A 25,838-nucleotide genomic window follows, 5' to 3' on the forward strand; every position below is an offset into this window, starting at 1 on the left:
GTTTGGGTAGGGTTGACAAGGGAGAAGTGGCAGAGTTTCTGTGGGAGAGCCTTCCTCAAAATGATATTTTAGTAAATGTGGTTGGAGGGGAGGGAGACTCTTTGGTCCTACGGGCCTGTAATATTTTAACTATTCTCTAGAGATAGTAGGGGGTGGGGCTCAGCCGACAAGGCCAGCATTTGTTTCACTGTCTTTGGGGATGGGCCAGCAGGCCTGGGAGGGTTTTTTTGTTTGTTTGTTTTTTTAAATTAAAATTTCTAACATTCTTGGAAATCTTTAACCCTGCTTTTGAATATATCTTGAATTAGCCAAATAACTTAATCAGCTAATTCCTGATATCAGCCAAGAACACATTTGAAACCCCTCTTCTTTACCTGGATACATTTTATCCAGATAATATTGTCAGAATTTCTGGACTCAGGGTACATTAACCTAGGAGTAGTATGGGACTGCAAGGCTGGATGCTGAGCAGGTTTAGGGCTGGTCTTCCGCTTAGCCAGCCCCCTCCCTCACAGGTTGGGTTCTGGGGTCAAATAGGTCTTTACTGAGACAGTACATCATGGTGAGCCTATGCAGGCAGGAGCAAGGCTGCTCAGACTGCAGCAAGGGTAGACAGGCTGGATGGACTGGTGAAAGGCTTTGACATGGAGTGCAGACAAGGCTAGATACTGGGAAAAATATGGAACTAGACAAAGACCCTGACTGAAGCAAGGAAAGGCAATGACAGGATACAGGTACAGACAAGGGCTAGGCAAATCAAGAAATCAAGGGCTGGACTGGGCAGGGCATGACAATCCCAGACTAGAACAAGATTTGGACAAGGCAAACCAGGATAGAACCAGACAAGGCCTAGATTATGGCCTGGAAAGCAAGTCCTAGATACTGACTGGAGCAGGTAAGGCTTGGTACAGATTTGTTGGGAGGCAAGACAGAAGCAGGATCAACCTGGATACTGGAGTGAACACAGAACAGGGTCTGTGGCTGCAATAGACAAAGACAAGGCAAGGTAGTGAGCAGCACAGCTAAGGAATGGTACAAATAAGGCAGTGTACGGCACAAGAACAGGGCAAGAGCTGTGGACATAATACTGAAACTGACAAGACTAGACAGGGCAAGAACCAAAGTAGACAGACTACGGCAGGACTTAGACAATGCCGACAAGAGTAACCCGGAACAGAGAACAAAGAAGCCTGAAAGCAACAAGGCTAAAGGCCCAAAGTCCACTAGGCTATAGGTCAAAAGGACCCTAGTTACAAAGAGAGGCCAGGAAGCCTAAAGATAGGCTGCAAGGCAGGGTAAGGCCAGAGTAGACCACAGAGCAAGATAATAGGACTAGAAATGTCCAAAGGCCACAAGGCAAGGTAAGGCTTGAGTATGCCACGAGACAATGTACAGGGAGCACGAAGGCCCATAGACTGCAAGACAAAGTAAAGAGTAAGAAAGCCCATAGGCCACCAGGCAAGGCAAGGAGTAAAAAGGTCCAAAGGTCACAAGGCAAAGCAAGAAGCAGTGGCCAAATCAAAGAGCCAAGAGTGACTCCATGATAATGCAGCAATACAATGGCAGGCCTGGTTTACATAGGACAGGAGCTTGGGTGTGGTGAGAGCAGTGAGGAGGAGCTTGGCAAGAAGACTGCAGACCAAATTCGCTGAGGACTCCTGTTGGAGCAGAGGCTGCAAGACAGTCTGAGTCAGGACCCCATTGAGGAGATGGCTCAGATAGCTCTGAACAGAGCTCACTAGAGGCTTCTGCAGGTGGACAGACATCATAGTATTATGATACTGTGCAGCAGTACCCATCCCCCTTTCAGATCCCCTTCTCCTGGGTCCCATTTTCCTGGGGGGCTATAGATGGATAGACAAGGTGAGCTTGACTTGAGGGAGAAGGTGAGGCTTGGAAGGAAAGCCAGATGTCTGGAAAGGCATCCAGTTCTAGGCACACTGTGTCACTGGGTAACTGGAACCCTGGTTCAAGGCATCTGGATGTCTGGGCCCCTGGTTCAGGGTACGTTAGTGAAAACTTTGTGTCAGGATCCTTTGAAGGCTGGCCCTCCGACACAGGGTTTCCTTGTGGCTGGGTGTGGTAAACAGCATCTAATCTATGGTGCCTGACAGCTGGTAAGCAGCACCCCTCTTTGGACACTGGAAGCTGTGGACCTCTCCTCCTTCTGGACGATGGTAGTTGTGGACAATGCTTCTCTCTGGAGGCTGGAAGTCATGGACAGTGCCTCCCTCTGGATGCTGGGAGTGATGGACTACACCTTCCTCTGGGTACTGGGTCTCAGGCTCAAAGTCTTTGCCTGACTGAGGTACAGATTTGGAGCTCCTCTGAGGAAGGTGCACAGAGTCCTGAGACTTTTAGCTGGATGGAGTGTAATGCCGAGCTTCTTTGTAGATGGAGCCGTGGTTCAGAGATGGCTGTTATCTGGCTGAGTGGAACAGTGTCCCTTTGGTATTGACTGATGGGAGAGGACTGCTTCTTCTTGGATGGATTAATTGGGTTAGGCTGCTTCACACATGCCATGCGAACGTACTTAGGAGCAGCCCAGAGGAGAAGGATGGCAGTGTACCTGACCACATGGAGAGGCAGCATTGTTTGCCACGCAGAACTGGCAATGCCAGGCCAGTCAGGCAGCATTGTGTGAGTGAGCCAGCTCTCTAGATGTTAATCTGTGCAGGAAGCAGATTTCTGCAATGGATTCTGAGCAGGAGTGGAGTAATTTCTTTGAAATGGTGCACAGCCGACACGGAGACAAAAAGTGTGATGCTACTCTCTCAGCACTGTGAATTGCAGTCATTGCTGGCTTATGAGGTGCAGGTGCAGATAGCTGGGCTCTGGAGGCAGTGATAATTAACTGCTTTAAACTAAATGTTTCTGCATAAGGAAATAGGAACATCGGAGCCAGCATACCTAAGAGTTTTCTCAACCCAGGATTTTGTGGGCTGGTATTTGGAACAATTTTGACTTCTGCAGGTAAGAATATAACATTTTTCTGGCCAGTAGCCACTAACTGAGTTTTGCTGCTTAAGAAATCTGTGCTAGGAGTGGGTTGAGAAGAGTTTTCTCACTTGCAGAAATTAATTTTAAACCCTTGTAGTCGTTAGCCTGGCTGGCTGGGAGGGAATTCATGACAGGCAAAATTGGAATCACAAGCGGGTTATATCTTTAGCTCTGTAGGAAGGCATTTTACAAGGTCTGGATTGTGCTTCTGCCCAACTTGAAGTATAGGAACAAAGTTTGTTTATATAGCTAAAAAAAAACTTGAAATGTCTTGGGAAGCAGCAATGGCATTGGTGGAACAGTTTGAACTAATCTAGCTTGCTAAGGTTTCTGGCTATGCTGGAGATTTCACTGCTTCTAAAGTGAGTTTGTTCTGAGAATTTTGCATTTTGTCTTAGCAAGCTCCATACTAACAGTCTGATTTCTGTGAAGTGAGAGGCATCTTAGAAGCCCCACAGTAGTTACAGGTGTTGAGCCAATGAGGGCGGACACATAGGCATGTGTTGCAGCTCCATTTGGCAGACTTAAGGAGGTGGCAGTTAATACCCGCATCAAATGTAGGAGGGTTATGTAGCTGATAGCCTGGTCACATATAGTTGTTACATTTGGTCATTGGCTGGCTTGTGGGCTGTCTCTGCAAGCCGGCTCACTCACACAATGCCCTCTAACTGGCCTGGAAGTGCCACTCTGCGTGGAAAACAATGCTGTCTCTCCATGAGGTCAGGGACACTGATATCCTTCTTGTCTGGGCAGCTCCTAAGTATGCATACATGGCATGCACCAACGGATAAATTGTATCCAGTAAAAGAGACTTTTCTAAAGAAATGGCGTCACAAGTTTATTAAATCTTTCTGCTGCCTTATTATTTATTGACTTGAACTGAGAAACAAACTAAAGTGTAAATATTATTCAGTCTTCTAATCAGCAATCAGTAAAGAAGTTGGAAACCACCATCCTTCTCATGTGTGTTTATTGGATGTAGAGACAGTGTTAATTATCAATGCTGTGTAGAGAGTGAGGAGAAAGGGCTGGTCTTGCAGAAAACAAGGTATAAGAACTATTGTTCATCCCCAACACTGTAATCCTGGTAAGATAAATCATAGGTATTGAAGGAGTGTTGTAGAGAAAGGGTCCATCTTTTTTTTTTTTTTTTTTAATAAGTGCCCCTGGGTGCACATAAAAAGATCGGTTTCACCCAGGGGTTATACATGTATTGTTTTTATGTGCTAGGTTTCAGTCTCTCTTGTACCTATGACTGTGAGGAATTTAGTGCAAAAATGCTACTTTCATCCCTTTTTGTTCACTGAAGACCTCTAACTTTTTGTCCAGAATTTTTAATATAAGGTGGTGCTTTTGGAACTCAGATCTTCCATAGCATCCTTGAAGGGCTTCAGGATTTGTACCAGCTGCCTCTTCACAACCCAATTATTATACCCCAAGTATGCATATGTATCTGTTTCCAGATACAGATCATGAAGGGATGTCTGCTGCACCACTAATCTCTGCAGTATCTTGTAGGTGGAATTCCAGCAGGAGCCAACATCTTGAATCAGATGCTTGTGAGACATCCCAAATTCTTCTTGTTTCTTACAGAGAAGTTTCCTTGCTTCACAATTATTTGGAAATGTCTTCCTATTTTCCTACACCTCTCTCTCAGGTTCTTCAAGAATGGATTTCCATCATTGTTGGACCCCAGCCCCAAACATCCCTCACTTCTAATTGCAGCAAGTATACAAATCAATGGATACCCTGAAATCTGCATCTTCTATTGACTTTATCATATTTGCACCACAGACTGTCACAAAGAAACCTATTTGAAGACTTCTGCCTCTTTGGTCTAGCTGCCAACCCTACAGCATCTTTGTTATGGCTGATAGAATATTGCATGAGGTATGGGGGCTATGCATCAGCTGGGTGTGCTGCAAAGCCCACCTGAACTCTGATTCTCTGTCCCTGCTAGAATTTCTGCCAGCCCCTAACTCAGCTAGGTCCCACCAGTGTGCCATCAGAGAGAGAGGTAAGAGTGCAGACGATTTGTGATGGTCAGATATTGCTGGTAAAATGCATGCTATTCCCCTATGCCTTGGCTACCTGTGCAAACATATAACTATAGCACTGGTTGAATAGGAAGAGGATGAACTTCCTACTAAATTTAGTCCAGGAGGCCACTTTGTAATTTGAGGATAACATATGCAACAGACACTTGAACTCACATTCTCTACTACCTGCAGGGCCTGACCATCAAGGGCAAATATTTCCCAGTGCTCCTTATTACCAATTTAGCTGCTGCCTGTCTCTTGTGCCAGGACAGTAGTATGGACATTTCCTTTATGGTGAGTTTCCACTTAGGATGCATGGTTGGGGACCTCTGGTCTGCCACCTAACTGCTGGAAGTGGCAGTGTGATCAGCTTGAGGAAGCATCTTACCCTTTTCAACCCCTTTCCTCTGACTTACCTGGAGTGACAACAGGGGCCCGAGGATAGTCATGTTCCACTGATACCAATGCTAGTGGGTGATGTTGCATGCCCCCCCCCACCTCAGCTCTGCCAGCCTGTCTTGCCCCTATGAAAATCACAGGGACTAGACTACCTCAGCTCTGTCAGCCTGTCTTTCCCCTATCAACCCCACAGCAACCTGACTGGATGAAGCCAGCAAGACATGTGCAACCTGTATAGTATTTTTGCAATATCATCATTTTTAAGAGTGCAGCTCTTCCTATAAGTGAAATAGGCATTGCCACAGTTGTTTCCCTTGACTGATATCCTTCCTGCATTGAATACACTGAGTAAAAATTGGTTGTTCCTTCGCTTTAAAGCGCCTTCAGAACAGGAATTTCTTATGTGATCTCTTTTCTACTTCTTAAGGCCGATGCTGACACTGGAGTTGAGTTAGAGGGTTAACCCTGCATAAAAATGCCAGGGGCATTTCTCTTTCATTTTACCTGTGCTTACTGTTCTTCCTGGGGTTTTATCTCTCTCCCCCATCTCTTCACTGGAGGCTAAGATACTAATGACAACTTTTTAAATTCTCTTTCTCTACTAAGACTTTAAAATCTTCCATTTCAGAAAATCCCAAACAATATTCTTCCTCAATCATTTGCGAAAATACTGCCTTCACTGGCAGTGGCGTGGCAATGGACGGCCGGCACCATCTTTTGCTCCTACAATGTGACAGGGGCCGACCAATGCACCGGTAGCCCCTGTGACAAAGTTTATCGGCGCCATTTTGAATACCGGCAGCCGACAGCCTGAGTGCAGGAGATCGCTCCAGGACCCCCGCTGGACCACCAGGGACTTTTGGAAAGTCTTGGGGGGGGGGGGGGTCAAGAGGGTGGGGGTTTATTCGTTAGTGATACATTGTAATCATGGGGGTTCGCCATACGTTTCGTGACCCCCACGAATATAACGAATATGGCATATATGTTGTGGATTGCCAATACATTGCAAACGAATGCACACCCCTACCAGGTTCTTATGGCCTGGATTGGCCACTGTTGGAGCCAGGATGCTGAGCTTGATGGACCCTTGGTCTGACCCAGTATGGCATGTTCTTATGCTATTTCTCATCATACATTCACAGCCAGAGAGGTGTCACAATTGTTCTTCATAGACATTTGCAATTTCAGTTAGAACATCAACTTACAGATGATGATGATGGAAGATATTTTATGATCTTTGATACAATAATGGGTCAGAAATAGTTTTTGTTTTTTGTTTTTACAAAATGTATGCTCCTAATACCTATTATCTCATCTTTTTTGAAGAGTTGGTGTCTATGTTGTTAAGCTGCTCTGATTATAAATTGATTGTGGGAGGAGATTTTAATATGGTGACAGATCCCAGGATAGATTGTAAACCCCCAAGGGAATATAAATTTGCCCAGGACAAAAGGAAATGGGGCTTGTAGATATCTGGTGGGTTCTACATCATGGGGAATCTGATTGTATGTTTTATTCAAATCCCAACAATTGCTTCTCTCGATTGAACTACCTATTCATAGCAGAATAACTTTTCTAAATGTTAGGGGAATCTAAAATTGAGGCAATTTGTATATCTGATCATGCTCCAATAGAGCTGGGTCAGAGAGCAGTGAACTGGAGAATGAGCCCTAGTTTATATCAAGATCAAAAGTTCCATGAATATTTACATTCCAAATGGAGAGAATACATAGATTTTTGTGATAATGATCAAACAAGTTCGGTGATAGTGTGGGAGGCTAGTAAGGCAGTTTTACAGGGTCACATTGTAGCTTGTGTCTCTAAGAAAAATAAAATCAAGGACCTGGAAATACTATGCCTATCAATTCTTATTGAAGCAGCCCAAGGTAAATATGTTGTGATAGTGCATGTAAACTATAAACAAGACTGGGAGCATATTTGAGCTACACTGAATGGATTCATTATTTCAGAGAGCTAGGAAATCATTTACCTTTTATTTTACACACAAGCTTTATAATTATGGCAATAAAGCTAGTAAACGTCTTGCCAATTTAGTGAAAATCAGAGGTCAGTTATTACAGGTGTGCAAGATGAGAATGGTCCACAGAAATGTGCTGCTTAAAGATATTGAAAGCTGTTTTATTTTTTGTCTTTTTATCAGGCTCTATATGGTATACAGAAGTTGGATCTATAGGCCAGACAGGCATATTTTGAGGCCTTTGACTGGCTGGTACTTTCCCAATCCCATTTGGAAGCTTTAAATAAACCTGTTACAACCTTGAAGTAGATTGAAATTGGGGAAAGCTACTGGTCTGGATGGCCTAGGCTCTGAATATTATAAAATCCTGCGCTATGATCTGCTAAAGACCTTGGCAAGATACTATAACTCTATACTGGAATCAGGGACGATAGCAGGAGACATGAATCAATTTTTCACAATTGTCCTCACACAAAAAGGTAAAGATCCATTTGGTCTATAACTTAAATCTCTTTAATCAATGTAGACCTTAAGTTGCTTGCTTCTATTTTAGCTTCCCGTATTAACACTGTGCATCCATTTCTTGTAGAAGATTATCAAACAGGTTTTGTTTGTGGTAGATACAGTATTAGAAATGTATGCAGATTAATAGCAGCCATGTCACAGAGTCAAAATTAAAAAGGCTATAGTTTTAAGCTTGGATGCAGAAAAGGCCTTCAATTCCTTGATCTGGGATTATATGTTCTAGGCTTTGGGAAACTTGGGTTTTCATGGACCTATCATGGGATGGCTTTGTGCAATTTACAGAAATTCCTTGGCTAGGTTATTTATAAATGCCTCTGTATCTAGTAGTATGGCAAGGCTGCCCTCTCTCCCCACTTTTGTTTATTTTGGCAATAGAGCCCATAGTGGTGAAATTATGTAAGGAAAACCACTTTTCGAGGCATGCAGGATGGAGGGAAGGATATGAAAATTGTGATGTTCACAGATGACATTTTGCTATTCATTAATGAGGTCTACAAGAGTATAACAAAAATTCAAAAGCTGTTCACACAACTCCAAAAATTTGCTAGACTAAAAATTAATAGTGAAAAATCTGAAGCCTTGGATGAATCTGGAGTGCAGGAATGGCTGGGTAGTTTGCCTTTTCAATGGGCTGCAACTAAGATTAAATACCTGGGGGTTTGGATCCCTAGTGATCTAGTGATGTTGTACTCATTGAACATAACAGAGAACATTGTGGCAGCAGAGACCCAACTACAAATTTGGAAGGATTTGCCTATTTCACTTATAGGAAGAGCTGCACTCTTAAAAAATGATGATATTACAAAAATACTATACAGGTTGCACATCTCTTGCTGGCTTCATCCAGCTTCTTTGGTGAGGCAAAAGAGCCAGAATAAGTTTTCAGAAGCTGATGAATAACAAAGAGAATGAGGGAATTGTCATTTACAATGTAGTAAGCCAGACACACTTTGTGGGGGAGTGGTTTTACCAATAAATACAAATTCTGTGCATAGGGCATGATTGCCTCTATGGTCACCCCATGATCTCCTCTTTAAATTCTTCTTGATAAGACACTGTCAATGAAATGGTTGAAAACAAATAATGTTTTATTATGGGCAGTTGTCAAGACATGGCAATTGTTTAGGTGGGGGGGGGGGGGGGGGAGGAGTTTGTTAAACCTAACTCAGCACCCATGCTATTATTATTAGGGAACAAGGTCTTTCAACCAGGAATAGATTATAAGGTTACTTTTCAGAGCTGGGCAAGTGTAAAGTGTATAGCTTTGGCACATATAACAGATGAAGACCTAATGGTGTGTTGCTTTTTTCAAGATCTGCAGCAGTGCTTTGGGATGCCACATATCCAGTTGTTTTTTTTTGCATGTTTGGAAGCTATGCGCACTCATAAATGATCGACCGAGGATGTATGCTATAAAACTGTCATGGTAGATATGAGGCAAAGCATAGGAGAATCTACAAACTTGATCTCTCAACAACGTATGGATGACCTATCTAAGTTGAGCAAATTTTGGAACACAGAACTGCACACTGTTGTTGTCTCTATGGAGCTGGGGAATATTTGTCTACTCTATACTGATATGACCTTGAGGGAGATCAAATTTAAGATCATGGATAATGCTTTCTAGGCAGAACTATGGAGATATTATATGAAGTGGTCTCTTCACCTTTATGCTCTTGGTGTCGTCATTTTTTCCCTGTTGTAAAATCCAACAGGTTTGGAACCTAATCTGCCAGGCTATTTTTATCTGTATGGGGTTATCACTAACATTAAAAGGTGAAATAGTTCTTTTGGAAGACATTTCTAAGATACCAGGGATGGAAATGGGAATGGAACATTTTACCGGGTAAAAATGAGTTGCTAAACATGGCAATGCAAAAGGTTGGAAAACTTGAATCTGGAAAGGATTGATGTAACATAAGACAAACGTAAGGTTTCTGAAGAACACAAAAGATTATAGTCCAATTTTTTTTTTTATTATCTGCCAGCAAAATTGAAAGGTTTTACTATGGAATGGTAGAGAATTGTAGAGAGAAGACATAACTAGTTGTAGGGGAATGATTATGGATGGTTTGAAAGGGAGGAGGGTGTTACAGGTGTGGTATATGTGTTATGTGGCTGTGAGGAGAGTAGATATTAGGGATGTGCAGAAGGAAAAAAATTGTTTCAGTTCGTATTTTTGTTTTGTGGGACCTGGACCTTGTGGAGGAGAGGTGAAAATCGTAAGGGAGGCCTACAAAATCACCAAAGGGCTCGCATGGGTGAATGTAAATCGCTCGAGGGACCAGGGGCCGCTTCGTGAAGCAAGCGAGCAGCTCCTTAAAAAAAAAAAAAATCTGGGAAATCAAAAGGCTACTAAGAAAGCACTGTGAACCAAATGAATGAAACTAATATGATATGTTTCATTTGTAGAGGATCACCATGCATTTTGCGGACCCACCAAATCAAACGAATAGGGACCTATTCGTTGCAGATAATACATTCGTTGAAAACTAATGCACATCCCTAGTAGATATATATGTATGATGTGTTGGACTGTGGGGTGTGTAAGGGAGGAGGACTAGCCTAGTGGTTAGAACAGTGGGCTAAGCTCCAGGAGACCAGCATTCAGGTCCTGCTGTCACTCCTTGTGAGCTTGGGCAAGTCACTTTATCCTCCATTACCTCAGTACATGCATGTAAAGCACTGTGATATCTCAGATTGAATGTCAGTATATAAAAAAATAAGTAAAGGGATTCAGAGGCTGGAATGGCATACTACTAGGAGGAAGGGGGGTAGCATTGTAAAGAGGGAAGGGGATATCTATGGTTATAATAATCATACATATTAAAAGTCAGCATGACACATGGAGAGCTGCAAGGTTGTAGAGGGTCTCATATCAATAAATGTTTCAGTCTATGACTGTAGAATGCCTATTGTATTATACATGAGAATGGAATTGTTTGGGGTTTTTTAAGTACTGGATTCTATAGTATATTTTATTATCCTATTCATGGCAGTGTTGTGTCTTGCTGAATAAAAATGATTTTCCAAAAAAAAAAGAACATAGTTCATAATGGCAGATAAAGACCATATGGCCCATACAGTCTGCTCATCTGTCCAATTAATTTAGCATTATAATTCTCATCACTTCTTTAAGAGATCTCATGCATTTATCTAATGCATTCATGAATTCAGATAGTGTTATTTGACTCCAACTCTTCAACTGGGAGGCTGTTCCAGACATCCACTACCCTCTCTGTTAAGAAATATTTCCTAAACTTAATTCTGAGGGACCTATACACGGACAATATTGCATCCTGTTTCCTGCAAACCATTTCTCTCCCTATGCAGCCAAGCATCTTTCTGGCTTTTACAATGCTTTGGCCACCTTAAGATCATCAGATACAATAACCCCCATATCCTGCTCTTTCAAAAATTAAATTTCAGATCTATTAGTTAAAATTTGAAACCTATCATTTAAAAACATCCATTGTACCTGAAGATGGGAGGGTGGCCAATGTAACCCCAATATTTAAAAAGGGCTCCAGCGGTGTTCCAGTGCCGGTAAGAATAGTGGAAACTATTCTAAAGATAAAAATCACAGTGGTAGATTTTAAAAGGTGCACGCGGGCGTGTATGTGCATGCACTGCGCGGCACGTGCACACATGCATGCCTGTTACGCCCGTCGGTCGCAGATGGCTGTGACCACTAATGCTCACTTCTTTCTTTGCTGCATTAACTCCATTGGGGAAAGTGGCGGCCTCTGCCAGCTACCGCTGACCTGCCTAGCATTCCTGGGATGGCGTGGGTGCTGCCGACCGCCATCTTGTCTTCGGGATCACTTAGGTACACGCGCGCGCATGCACGAGCCAGTCTTAAGCACGTCACGGCGGGAACCTCGGGGTCATCCCCCCCCGGATGACGTCTTCACTCCACGATACTTAAGCCGGCTGGCCCTGCCTGCTGACGACTTTGGCAACGAGTTTCCTCATTGCTGAATCTGCTTCGCTCACTACGGATTTCCTGTTCCAGTTCCTGCACATTTGGCATGAGACACTATGGGTACCCGCTCCTCGGAGGGCCTTCTTGCCTTGGACTACTGCCTACCCCTGTTCCCCGGGGCTTCTGCTGGAACATTCATTACTGTGAGTACCTTGACTCTACAGACCACTACTGTACCATCTCTAGTGTGGAATTATCTTCTGTGTACCCCATGCTGCGGGCCACTACCATACCATCTCAAGTAGGAAACCTCTTCGGTGTACCTTGCACTGTGGACCTCTACTGTACTATCTCTAGAGAGAGACCCTCTCCAGTGTACCCCATGCTGTGGGCCATTACCATATTATCTCCAAGTGAGGAATCCCTTCAATGTACCCTGTGCTGCAGGCCACAACCGAATTATTGCTACAGAGAAACCTCATCGGTGTACCCCGCTCTGCAGACCATTGCCAGATCTCCTCTACCGAGGTATTCCCTCTGGGTAAAACCCACCACAAAGACTTTGTGACTTCTCCTGCACTCCCTGCTCCTTGGGTAGTGCCTTTCTAACTCTCTAATAAATATAATTTCCTTCTAATATAATTATATTTATGTTTATGTTAATAATTTAACTTTTATTAGTTATTTAGCTTTTTGCTTTGTTTAAAATTATTTCATTATTGACGTTTAAATGTATTAGACTAAGGAATTTTATTTCCTGCTCATTCTGTTTCATTGTAAACCGGTTTGATATGCATTTTATGCAGGAAAATCGGTATAAAAAAACTTAAAATAAATAAATAAATATTCTATTCCACAGCTGTGTCTAACGTCCACTGAGACCTCGCCTCCCGACGGTGAGGCTCACAGTGCTCCTCCCTGTGGGCAGTACCATCTCTCACTTCGGCACAGGGCCCACATACTTACAAATCCTAACAATGCCCAATTTTATAACATTCTTGCGCAGGTGCACATATGTTATAAAATTGGGGGTCGGCACGCTCAAGGGGTGTACAATTGTGCACCTTGCGCGTGCTGAGCCGCACTGCCTTCCCCTAATCTGCCCCCCCCCCAGCCCTACTCTAACTCCCTCTGAGCTTTGTCTTGCCTTTTGCCTTCCCCCATTCCCTCCCAGGCCACTCAAAAATCAGAGCAGCCTGTGAGAGAACTTCTGTTATACATAGTGAGGTTTGGGTGGACCCTTGGACACTGTGGCAGCTGACCACGCCCACAGGGGGAAGTCCCATGAAGGGCCACAGGTCAGGCTCAGCTTAGGACACACAAACACAGAGATTGTCTAATAAAAGATCAATGTGGTGAAGCCACCAGAGGTGGCAGTGGTGAGCAGCAGAAGTAGCCCGGCTGGGCTTGTATCTCTCAAGCGCTGGAACAGCAACTCCTCCGGTAGCAGTGCTGTAGTGGAAAGAACTGAGAATAATGAGGACAATTGAATATGCCCACAGCCCCAGTATGGAGAACCCCAGGATAGGGAGAACAGGCCCTCGAGGAGCGAGTACCTGATGGCTGAGAGGCTTGAAGGTAATGTACTCACACAGCGGTTCCACGTAGAAGATGGCACTAGGGCTGGAATGGAGGCAGGCCCTCAAGGAGCGAGTACCTGGTTCCAGTGAACAGTTCTGAGGTGAAGATGGTAGTACTCACTGGTGTTGAAGATAGCAAATTTTTCCAGGCTGAAGAGAAGGTAGGAGCAGGCAGTGAGTCAGGGAACATGGGCCCTCGAGGATCGAGTACCGGTTTCCTGATAGCGACCTGAAAAGCAAGTGAGGCCCCCGAGGAGCGGGTACCCCGTTAGCGTTAAGAGTCCAATGGAAAATTGGAGAGGCAGAGTAGCTGGGTACAGAGAGCGAATCCCATCCGTAAGATTCCCCTTGCTAACTCAAAGGCCAGCAAACATCGTAGCCTTTAAATATCTGGGCAGTGTGATGTCATAACAGGGGGACGCCCCTGAGGTTCGCGCCAAGTAGGAAATAAGAGTGAGGGCCACGCGGCGCGCATGCCGTAAGGTACCAGCGGTGCATGGCGGGAGGCAGCACCCAAGCCGGTCCAGGGATGCCAGAGAGGATGGCAGGCAGACGCCGTGGAGCCAGGCATCCATCCATAGCAAGAGGAGGTGCAAAGAAAGAAAGGTAGGCAGAGTGAAGCCGTCAGGAAGGGATGGTTGCAACCCCCACCCCTTTCTCTACCCCCCCCCCCGACCTTTTGCGCCTGCAGGCAGCCTACAGGCATACAATCCTCCAACAGAGCGGCAAATGGCTGCTGTGTCAGAGGCCTCTGGTCCCACCCCTGCCCCTTTAGTAAAGCCCCAGGACTTACACACATCCCGGGGCTTTATGTGTCTTTTGAAAATAGGCCCGGCGCATGTAAACTTTTTTTAAATCCTGCCCACAGAGCATTTAGAAAGACATGGTTTAATGAAACACAGTCAACATGAATTTACCCAAGGGAAGCCTTGTCTCCCAATTCTGCTTCATTTTTTGGAAGGGGTTAATAAACCTGTGGATAAAGGTGAACCAGTAGATGTAGTGTATTTGGATTGTCAGAAGACATTAAACGAAGTCCCTCATGAGAGCTTCTAAGAAAACTAAAATGTCATGAGATAGGAGACAATGTCCTTTTGTGGATTACAAACTGTTTAAAAGACAGGAAACAGAGAGTAAGATTAAATGGTCAATTTTCTCATTGCAAAAGGGTAGAGTGGAGTGCCTCAGGGATCTGTACTTGGACCGGTGCTTTTCAATATATATGTAAATGATCTGGAAAGGAATATGACTAGTGAGGTTATCAAATTTGTGGATGATACAAAATTATTCAGAGTAGTTAAATCACAAGTGGATTCTGATACATTGCAGGAGGACCTTGTGAGACTAGAAGATTGGGCATCCAAATGGCAGATGAAATTTAATGTGGACAAGTGCAAGGAATTGCATATAGGGAAAAATAACACTTGCTGTAGATACATGATGTTAGGTTCCATATTAGGAACTACTACCCAAGAAAAATATCTAGGCATCATAGTGGATAATACTTTAAAATTGTCAGCTCAGTGTGCTGCAGCAGTCAAAAAAGCAAACAGAATGTTAGAAATTATTAGGAAGGGAATGTTTAACAAAACAGAAAATATCATAATGCCTCTGAATTGCTCCATGATGAGACCGCACCTTGAATACTGTGTACAATTCTGGTCGCCGCATCTCAAAAAAGATATAATTGCGATGGAGAAGGTACAGAGAAGGGCTACCAAAATAAGGGGAATGGAACAACTCCCCTATGAGGAAAGGCTGAAGAGGTTAGGGCTTGGAGAAAAGACAGCAGAGGGAGGATATGATAGAGGTCTTTAAAATTATGAGAGGTCTTGAATGATTAGATGTGAATCGGTTATTTACACTTTCGAATAATAGAAGGACTAGGGGGGCACTCCATAAAGTTAGCAAGTAGCACATTTAAGATTAATTGGAGTACATTCTTTTTCACTCAATGCACAATTAAGCTTTGGAATTTGTTGCCAGAGGATGTGGTTAGTGCGGTTAGTGTAGCTGGGTTCAAAAAAAGGTTTGGATAAGTTCTTGGAGAAGTCCATTAACTGGTGTTAATGAAGTTTACTTAGGGATTGCCACTGCTATTAATTGCATAAGTAGCATGGGATCTTCTTGGTGTTTGGGTAATTGCCAGGTTCTTGTGGACTGGTTTGGCCTCTGTTGGAAACAGGATGCTGGGCTTGATGGACCCTTGGTTTGACCCAGCATGGCAATTTCTTATGATATTAGTCAGTTCTTTCTTGTTAAGATAAGTGGGATGTCAAACTTTTTGTTTATATTGTTGTTATTCTTGTTGATCCCCTATTTCAATAGGGTTAGTGCTTATTTTGTATTTTGATATATATTTACCTGTATAGTTTAAAACTTTTATAATGTGTCCTATATGCAAGTACCTTAATGTCTTTCTTTTGTATTGATCTTGAGCATGAGGTGTAGTACTCATCAATCCCTCCTACTGCAGCCCTTGTATGTTCAGGCCATCTGTTCTGCTTCAGTGAGGGTTATCTGGCTGGGAGAGACCCTACTCTCATTCTTGCTTGTTTCTCCTGAGGTCTTGCATAATTCTGTTGCTATTGCAGATTTTCTCCCAGTTCTGCTCCTTTCTTTATGATTCCAATGTTCCTGGACTCCTTCTTATATATGATATTCTGAACCATCCTGACCTACCTCTCATGGCTGAAAATTTGACTTCCTAAGCAGGAGTCCCTTTCCTCCAGACATGGTGCAGTTAGGTAGATAGACTATGAATCTTGCACTTAAATACTCTCATTCACAAGCAATGGCTATGAATTTCCATTTCCTGTTAAAAAGGGCAGGTTTTACACAAAATTTACATGTATATTTTTCTAAATAAAAAAACAAAATTAGTGTGGTACCTGTACACATGTATATTTATATTATGTATGTGAATGCAGTGCCTCTCTTTAAGTGGAAAAACATTATTTTCTTATATATGTGTGTGTATGGTTGGTCAGTCTGCTAATTTTTAGATGTAAGGAAACTCATTATCTGAAGCCTTTCCTTATATGCTTTTGTCCAAAGCTCTTCATCTCTATAGTAGGTACTTAATCAGTGAATGTGAGGCCCTTTATTCACACATTACACTCATTTCTGCTACAGATGGTCCATGTGTATTAAAAGACTTCTAGGTGTTTTATTTACAGGGGAGTCTCCTTTGCTCCATGTAATCTATATACTCCATTTTGTGTTTCTTTTTAAATATCTGAATGGGATACAGTTCAAGGAACTTACGGGTCAGAAAATTGCTCCAAATTTCCCTCCTATTCTGAGGGATTGCTTTGTGCAGTTTCTTCTCCATTATATGAAACAATGAAATCCTCAAGGAGTCCCTGATAGCTCACAGCTGGGAGGTTTTAAGAGAGCGCCTTCAAATATCCCTTTTGTCTACATCAGTGGTTCCCAATCTTTTTGGGAGGGTGGACTCCTTTTCAGCCTCCAAAATGTTCGCAGACCCCAACATGCTTCTCTTTTATTTTTACCTGCAGTAATTTGCCATATATAGAAAAGTTATTAAAGTAATAACAAAGAAATAAATAATTACATGCACACCAAACTCATTCATAATATACAAAACTTAAATAATGCATACTGATATAAATGGAATACATAGAATTATGCCCATGCAATTAATTATACATGGGAAAAACCACTAGGTGTTTTCGAACCAGAATATTCGAACATAGGAATTGTTTTAAAACTCAATGCTTGTAGACACCTATGGTAGATCATTGTACTACAAGGTCACAAAGATTTAATGATTCAAGATGTTTTTATTATTGAATTAGTTTATTCACATTCAAGAGAGGCCAACCATGAGAAGATTTTATCATAACGGGAACAATAGTGTATTTACCATTTAATAAACCTTGGGGCTTGATAGTGACATAGAATGGGGACATTTTTTCTAAACAATAACATTTCTTAGGTATTGTTTGGATTACATACAAAAACATTTTACAAACCTTAACAAACATCAAGGGAAAACTTTAAGCCGTGGATTGAAAGACTGACCAATCGGTATTCAGCATTTTGTATTACATCATTCTCAATAACCAATTGGAAATCAGATGTGTAAATAAGTCAGGTGAGCACTAGGGATGTGCAGAGGGACGCCATACGTTGCATTTGGAATTCATATTCGTCGGGGGGCAGATATGTTGCATTCGGCAAGGGGGGACCCCGATCCGTTTATACATGCCATTCTTATTCGTTTCCTGGCTAAAATTGAATTAACTACAACCCCCCACCCTTCTGACCCCCCCCCCCCCCGCAAGACTTACCAAAACTCCCTGGTGGTCCAGCGGGGGGTCCGGGAGCCATCTCCTGCACTCACGCCCTCGGCTGCCGGTATTCAAAATGGCGCCGATAGCCTTTGACCTTACTATGTCACAGGGGCTATCTGTGCCATTGGTCGGCCCCTGTGACATAGTAAGGTCAATGGATGGCCGGCGCCATTTTGAATACCGGCAGCCAATGGCGTGAGTGCAGTAGATCGCTCCCGGACCCCCGCTGGACCACCAGGGAGTTTTGGCAAATCTTGTGGCGGTCAGGAGGGTGAGGGGTTGTAGTTAATTCAATTTTAGCCGGGAGACGAATAAGAATAGAATGCATGAACGGATCGGGTCCCTCCCCCTTGCCGAATGCAACGTATCTGCCCCCCATGAATATGAATACCGAATGTAATGTATGCGGTCCCTCTGCACATCCATACAATAGATACATCTTTTCCATGGTTTTATGCACAGCTACATGCAGAGTACAAGAGCCTTCATCTAGTTCATGCATTTTTGCACATGCACCATTTATTATTATTATTATTAACCTCTTAGTTTCTTCAATGCACTTACCTACTGAGGATAGGAGGGTCTGTGCCTGAATTCCTGGCAGATGCCCTGCCAAGCCTGGATCATTTTCTTGGAATCCTGCAGGATCCCTTGAATGGGGAAAAACAGGTGCTTATTTTACACCATGACAGTGGCCATTAGGGATGTGAATCGTTTTTCTGACTAATTAAAAAATTGTTACTATATTTGGTATTTCTTAATATATCGTGTAAAACACCAAACAATAGAAATTCTCCTGATTTTTCATTAAAAAAAATCATTTACCGCCGTAGTGCGCACTAACCACTGTCAGTGTGCGCTAACAGAAAATGGTACAATTTGACACTTTTCAGGTCAATTAAGGTCAGTTAGGAAAGAATATGTATTCCTATTGGCTGCCCTCTTGTTATTTATTGATTGTTACCAAGGTTCCCACTGACGTGATGGTTTAATATATGGGGGATGGGAAATGGAAACTGGTGGTAGCTTGACAAAAAAAGTAATGCGATCAGTCATGTGACTAGAACTTGTTTATTATTTTTGTAACCAGGCAGGCACTGGAACATGAAATGCTAGTGCATGTTTTCAATTTGCCAATCCCTGTGCATTTTTGAAAGGGGGTTGTGGAATTATATATGCATGATGCACACACTTCTAATCTTCCAATCCTGCTTCCTTTTATATGTGATGTATATGGTAATTGGTAAGTGTATTTTGGAATTGGCCAATATGTTTATTTTCCTCCTACTTTTACTCACTAGCTAAGCAATATAATAAGGGCTTCTCTGCTTATGTGTTGCTTTTGTTTGGTGGGGTTTGAGGAGAAACATTAGCTCTTTATTCAATCTACCAGATCTATTATCAACCTACTCATTTTTTTATTGATTTATTATATCAGTAAATTAATAATTAATTACTAGGTGGTGATTGATACTAGTAAATATTAAATAATATTAGTCTTTCTTGTTAAGGGGAAGCTCCTAGCTATAGTGCTACTAGCATACGGGCCGATACAGTAAAGTCCGCGGGAGAGCGAACGAACGCCCGCTCTCCCGGTGCACGCGGTTCTGTATTTAAATTAGGTGATGCGGTGAAAACGGGGAAAAGGAGCAGCGGCTGTCAGCAGGTTTGACAGCCGACGCTCAATTTTGCCGGCATCGGTTCTCGAGCCCACTGACAGCCACAGGCTTGGAAACTGGACGCCGGCAAAATTGAGTGTCCGTTTTTTGGCACTGTACTGTATCGGCCTGTCAGGTAGCAAGCTTAGCTAGCTGCTACTCCTAGCTAGCTAGGCTACTAGCCTACTGTCACTGGCTGGTAGTGGCTGACTAGTGGCTATTACATTTAGCATTGCAGGATTATTTAAGCCAAGGTAGGCACCAGTCACATCAGTGCTTTTTGTGCAGTGCTGCAGTAGTGTTTTAGTAGATTAGTATATTATCAATCAATCAGTATTAGTTGCAGTTGGTGACTGATACTAAAATATAAGTCTAGTGTCTCGTCTTTCTCACTGCTGTGCCAGTGTGTTGGTGCTGGACTTGCAGCTTGACTGAGCCTGGCTGAGCCTGGCTGGTGGTTAATGTTACTGTCCAGTGTCCACTGGTTTAAATCACCAGTAGCACTAATATAATGTTTTGCTAAGGGGTAGCTTGCTCCTATAGTGCTACTACTTACTAATACTTTACTTACTGTACCAGCTAGCTAGTTATCTATCCTAGTGTCGCTGCTAGTGGCTACTAGCCAGTGAGCCAATAGTCAGATCACTCAGTGACGTGTCACTCACTAATTTATATCCTATCCTTCTTCTGTCCTGTGCTCTGGGGCTATATCTGGCATAGGTATAAAGTTTTAAAAATACCAAACTAGTGTCTCATTCACTATACTACTGCTGTGACAGCTTACTTGTTGTTGGTACTGGACTTGCACTTGCAGTTTGACTGACCCTGGCTGGCGGTTATATATATCAGTACAGTAGCACTAGTATAATTTATTATTAAGGGGTAGCTCGCTCCTGTCACTGGTGGTGGCTGGTAGTGGCTAGTGCTACTACTGGTGGCTAGTGAGCCATTAGTCAGATCACTACTCATGAGTCAGTCACTATATATTATCCTATCCTTTGTCCTGTGCTGTGTGCTCTGTGGCTATTAGCTGCTAAAGTTTAAAAAATACCACACTAGTGTCTCACTTGGACACTCACTGCTGTGCCAGTTTACTTGTTGTTGTGTTGGTGCTGGGCTTGTATACTACTTGTATACTTGCAGCTTGTTAGTAGTGCTGCCGCTAGTATAATTAATTTCCTGTGCTCTGGGGCTGTATTATATTAGCCGGTGCTGGTAAAGCTATAAAGTTTTAAAATGTTTGGTGGTAAGAAGAATGCGACTGGAAAGAGAAGTGTGCCAAGAATGATACCCATTCTAATGCTGCTAATGTAGAAGCGCAAGGTAACTTGCAGGACATGGAAGGAACAAAATCAGAACAATGTGAGGGGAAAGGTGGTGAAATCTGTGCAGCCGCAGCATACTTTATTGTTAGATGAAGTGCTAGAGAAAGTCTTGAATAAAGAATCAGATTTTGATGATGACTCTGAAGAGGATGACAATGTTGATGATCAGGGTTTCTTGGCTAGTAATAAATATTCTGAGGAGGAGGAGGAGAACACCACCAATGATAATGTACTGTCAGATGGTAGTCAGATTGCAAAAACCACCAGTGCCAGTATCATCCCTATCCCTAAACCATTTGAACATAATACAACAACTTTTCTGCTACTTCTTGTACTACTACTACAATGAGAATAAGTGTCCAGCCTAGAGTAAGGGTCAATAGAAAGACATCTATGATTTGGAATCATTTTAATATTGTGGCTGATAGGAGATTAGCCGAATGTATGCATTGTAAAAAGATGGTGAGCCATGGAAGAAATCTTGGACATCTTACTAACAGCAACATGAAATATCACCTTGAAAGAGAGCATAGAGCACTGTTGCTTGCAGAAGAAGATGCAGGGAAGCCACAGAAGAAAAGTAGTTCAGAAGATTGTGTTTTTGTGAAGCAGAAGCAGTCTTCTCCTTCTCCTCTTTCCCGGCAGCAGCGGCAAGCTACCATTGAGCAGATGGGGTGGTGTCCTTCTGCAATGTCACAGAATAAGAAGCAAGTAATATCCAAAGTTTTGACACAGCAGATTGCTTTAATGATTGCTGAGGATGATCAGCCACTGCAGATTGTAGAGAATGGTGGATTTAAGAAGCTGATCCATCTTTTAGCCCCTGACTACAAAATCCCTTCCAAGAACTACGTTTACCCATCATGTGTTTCCTTCCCTATACACACAATGTTGTGCTCAAATGCAGAGCGTGATGGCAAGGGCAAAGGGAAGGAGCATACATCTCACCACTGATCTTTGGACTAGTATGAATGCAATGCATGCATATTTGTCTCTAACAGCACATTGGTGGCAGCTGGATGAGGCATTAACTGACAGCACAAGAAGCAGTGGCAGTAGCACCAGCAGCTCCAAAAAGCTTTCTCCAGGACACTGGTGATCTCATTCCTGTAATATATGATCTGGAGAAGGTAGAGGAATTTCTGTATCAGCCAGATTTCTCGAAGGAAGTGTCGCAACTTGTGAAATGCTTAAAAGAGCAAGTACAGAAAAGGTTGAAACCTCTCATGGAAAGGGAATGCTATATTTTAGCCGCAAAGTGTGACCCACGTGTGAAAGGCAATTTTGCTCTCAAGTGCAATGCTCTTACACACTGGAAAAACAAGTTGATTAAAATGGTTGAAAAGATTTCAACTACAACTCCATCCTGCTCAACTGGTTCCATGACACCCCATCCTCCTCCCAAATTTCATCAAGTCGGTGCCATTTCAAAGGCAAGAGCAAAACTTCATGGCAGAATTGTGACTGGTGCTGCTAACCAGTTGCAATACGTACAAGAGAAGGTTTCAGAAATTCATGTGAAGAATTTTCTCTCTGAGCCAGTTCAGAGCATGGACTCAGATCCCCTGAGTTATTGGGCAGAAAGAGCTTCAATGTGGCCTGATCTTGCCATAGTAGCACAACACTTTCATTTCTGCCCACCCACCAGTGTGCAAAGTGAAAGAGTATTTTCATTGACAGAGAACATTGTAAGTCCATACCATTCACGTTTGACTCCAGACGTAGTAATGCAATTGGTTTTCATCAAAATGAACCTCCCGCTGCTTGGGAATCCGAACATTCCCTGTGACTGGGAGGAGGAGTGAACCTCTTGTCTAGGCCTGGGATGCAAGGTTGGTTGGAGACGCAGCAGGATGGAGCGTTCATCATGTCTTGTGACTTCCGGACTGGCTTCTTCATGAAGCTCTGTCCTGCTGCATCCCTGCACTACAGCCTGCCAGCAAGTCGGGCCTGCACCTGCCTCCAGTCCAGGCCCAAGATGCAAGGTCGAGGGCTGGAAGAGAGGCCTTGCTCTGTGCAGCTTCCAGCACCATCCGCTGGGGCACTCCACCTGGCACTGTGCTGCTGACACACCACACTGCCGCTGCTGCTTCTTGTGGCCCCCAGCAGAAGCCAGTCCAGGAGTCACAAGGCATCTTATCAATGAACGCACAGAGGCTTCACACTCCCATGCTCTCTCTCGCCCACAGCTGGGTTCCTTACTCTGCCTCCACCAGCGTCCACCTCCGAGGCTGGACCCAGCCAGATTCCTCTGTCTCCTTTTCCCCAGAGTCTCACAGACTTTTCCAAAAGAAAATAATTATGTGAATGAAGTATGAAAGAATTTCATGGCCAATGCAATAAAGTAAATGCAAGGACCTTCAGAAATAATACAAAAGAAATATTAGAAAAAAAAGAAAAACTGAGCACCCAGCAGTCATGTATTTCTGAAGGTTTTTTTTTTTTCTCTTCATTTACTCCTACTTTAGTATCACAAATATATACAATACATTACATTTACTGCTTTAAATGGCAGCCTTGGTCATGCAGTGTACTCCTTCGAATAGCTTGAGTGCAGTGCAGTGCACAATATTGCATTGGCCTGTTTGAAAGATGTGTGAATGGTCAGTAGCCATGGTTGAAACCTTGACGTTTGCGCTACTGCTCACAAGTGTACAACTTATGCTAATTCAACCAGATTGAATGTTTGTTTCTGAATGTGTATGAATGTCTGTGCCATCATAAAAAATACAGCACTCAAGCTATTGGAAGGAGTGCACTGCATGACCAAGGGCATTTGAAACATTATTAGAACAAATCTGAGTCCACTAATATTTCTAAAATTAAAACAAAAAATATTTTTTCAACAAAGTTTAGAGATGTGCTTCGTTTTTTTCTACCGGGTCGTTTTTCGGTTCGAATACTTCGTGGTATAATTCGGGTCTTCTCGTTTCGTTTTCGGTTCGTTTGCCCGAAAACAAAACGAGAAACCCGAAACCGGACCGAAAAACGAATCGGTAACGAAGCGAAAAAAAAAAACCACCCCAAGCATTTAAAAACATTTTTAAGCATTTTCGTACATATATAACAACCCCCCCCCATCCCGATCCCTCCCCAAGACTTACAAAGATCCCTGGTGGTCCAGCGGAGTCCCGGCTTCCATTTGCCATGCCCTCCGTGCCCTAGTTCGTGCCAGTGCAAGCCGCGCGCCAAAATGGTGCCGAATAGCCCGAACGACCATGTCACAGGGGCTTTCGGTGCTATTGGTCAGCCCCTGTCACATGGCCATCGGCGCCATCTTGTGCTCCTATCATGTGACAGGAGCTGACCAATGGCGCCGAAAGCCTCTGTGACATAGTATGGGCAAAGGCTATCGGCGCCATTTTGGTTACTGGTAGCCGAAAACGAAATCGCTTTCGGACCCTTGCTGGACCCCCAGGGATTATTGGCAAGCCTTGGGGGGGTCAGGAGTGGGCTCCTTCAGCATGGTAAACTGTGCACAGTGTGCTATGCATGCACAGCTAGGAGATCCTGCAGGGAGTAAAGCAAAAGCAGCAGTGCTGGTGGTGGTGCTACTGGGCCTGGCTGTGGCTTTCACACTTGTTGCTGCTGGTGGTGCTGGTGCTGCCACTGCATCCTCTTGCACTGTAAATAAATGTCAAAAAATTCAACATGAGATATGATAGAACAATACATAACATAATACATATATTTGAAATTAACAAATATTGTATGCACGCCAGAAAGTTTACAATATTAAAATAAAATCTACCCCTTACTTTACTAAATTACATGGTTTTAGAAAAATGAGTCTACATTCTTATTATTCTATAACATCAGGGAGTGGGAGAGTGGAGGGGATAGTATTCTAGATAATTATTAATTACAAAATATAATATAACAATACAACAATTTTGTTTTTCAGCCTCAGACAGATATACTAGTGTACTACTACTATGTACCTAGTCTTACTGGCCCTGTGGCCCATATATTACAAGCCGTTAAGCCCATGAAAATGGGCTACATTAAAAACACAATTTTAGATTCGTTTTTGGACAAATGGACACAGCACTCTTCTACACTTCTTCGTCCTCACTCACCCTCTTTCTCCCACTTGCCTCCCTTCCCTCACTGTCACCTCTTCCTCCTCATTCCCATTTTTGGCACGTCAGTCAGGGCTCATTTATCTGATAACAAGCCGTTAAGCCCGTTAAAACGGGCTACATTAACATTTTTTTTGGATCATTTCCTTCCCCCTCATTCTCCCTCCCACCTCCCCCACTCTCTCCCCTCAGTCACTCCTCTCTCTCCCCCCTCCCTCCCTCCTCCCCTCAGTCACTCCCCCCTCCTCCCTCCCTCAGTCCCTCCTATCTCCCCCTCCCCCAGTCACTCCCCTCAGTCACCCCCCCCTCCTCCCCTCAGTCACTCCCCCCTCCTCCCTCCCTCAGTCACTCCTATCTCCCCCTCCCCCAGTCACTCCCCTCAGTCACTCCCCCCTCCTCCCCTCAGTCACTCCCCCCTCCTCCCCTCAGTCACTCCTATCTCTCCCTCCCCCAGTCACTCCCCTCAGTCACTCCCCCCTCCTCCCCTCAGTCACTCCTATCTCCCCCTCCCCTGAGTCACTCCCCCCTCCCTCCTCCCCTCAGTCACTCCTCCCTCCCCCCTCCCCTCAGTCGATCTCCGCCGAAGACCCGGAGCGGCGGCGGCATGCGCGCAAGGGAGGGACAGACTTCCTTCCATCCGTCTGTCCCTCCCTCGCGCGCATGCCGCCGCCGCTCCGGGTCTTCGGGCCGCCGCTCCGGGCTGCCGCCGCTCCTGCCCGGGTCTTCGGGCCTCCACAGCCGCCGCTCCTGCCCGGGTCTTCGGGCCGGTGCTGCCGCCGCCGCTCTTCGGGCTGCCGCTGCCGCTCCCACCGCTCCGGGTCTTCGGGCCGCCGCCGCCGCCGCTCTGGGTCTTCGGGCCGCCGCTCCTGCCGCTCCGGGTCTTCGGGCCGGTGCCGCCCGCCGCTCCTGCCGCTTCGGGCCGCCGCCGCCGCCGCTCCGAGTCTTCGGGCCCCTGCCGCTCCGGGTCTTCGGGCCGGTGCCGCCCGCCGCTCCTGCCGCTCCGGGTCT

This window comes from Rhinatrema bivittatum, chromosome 1 (genome assembly GCF_901001135.1).
Source record: "Rhinatrema bivittatum chromosome 1, aRhiBiv1.1, whole genome shotgun sequence".
Lineage (NCBI taxonomy): Eukaryota > Metazoa > Chordata > Amphibia > Gymnophiona > Rhinatrematidae > Rhinatrema > Rhinatrema bivittatum.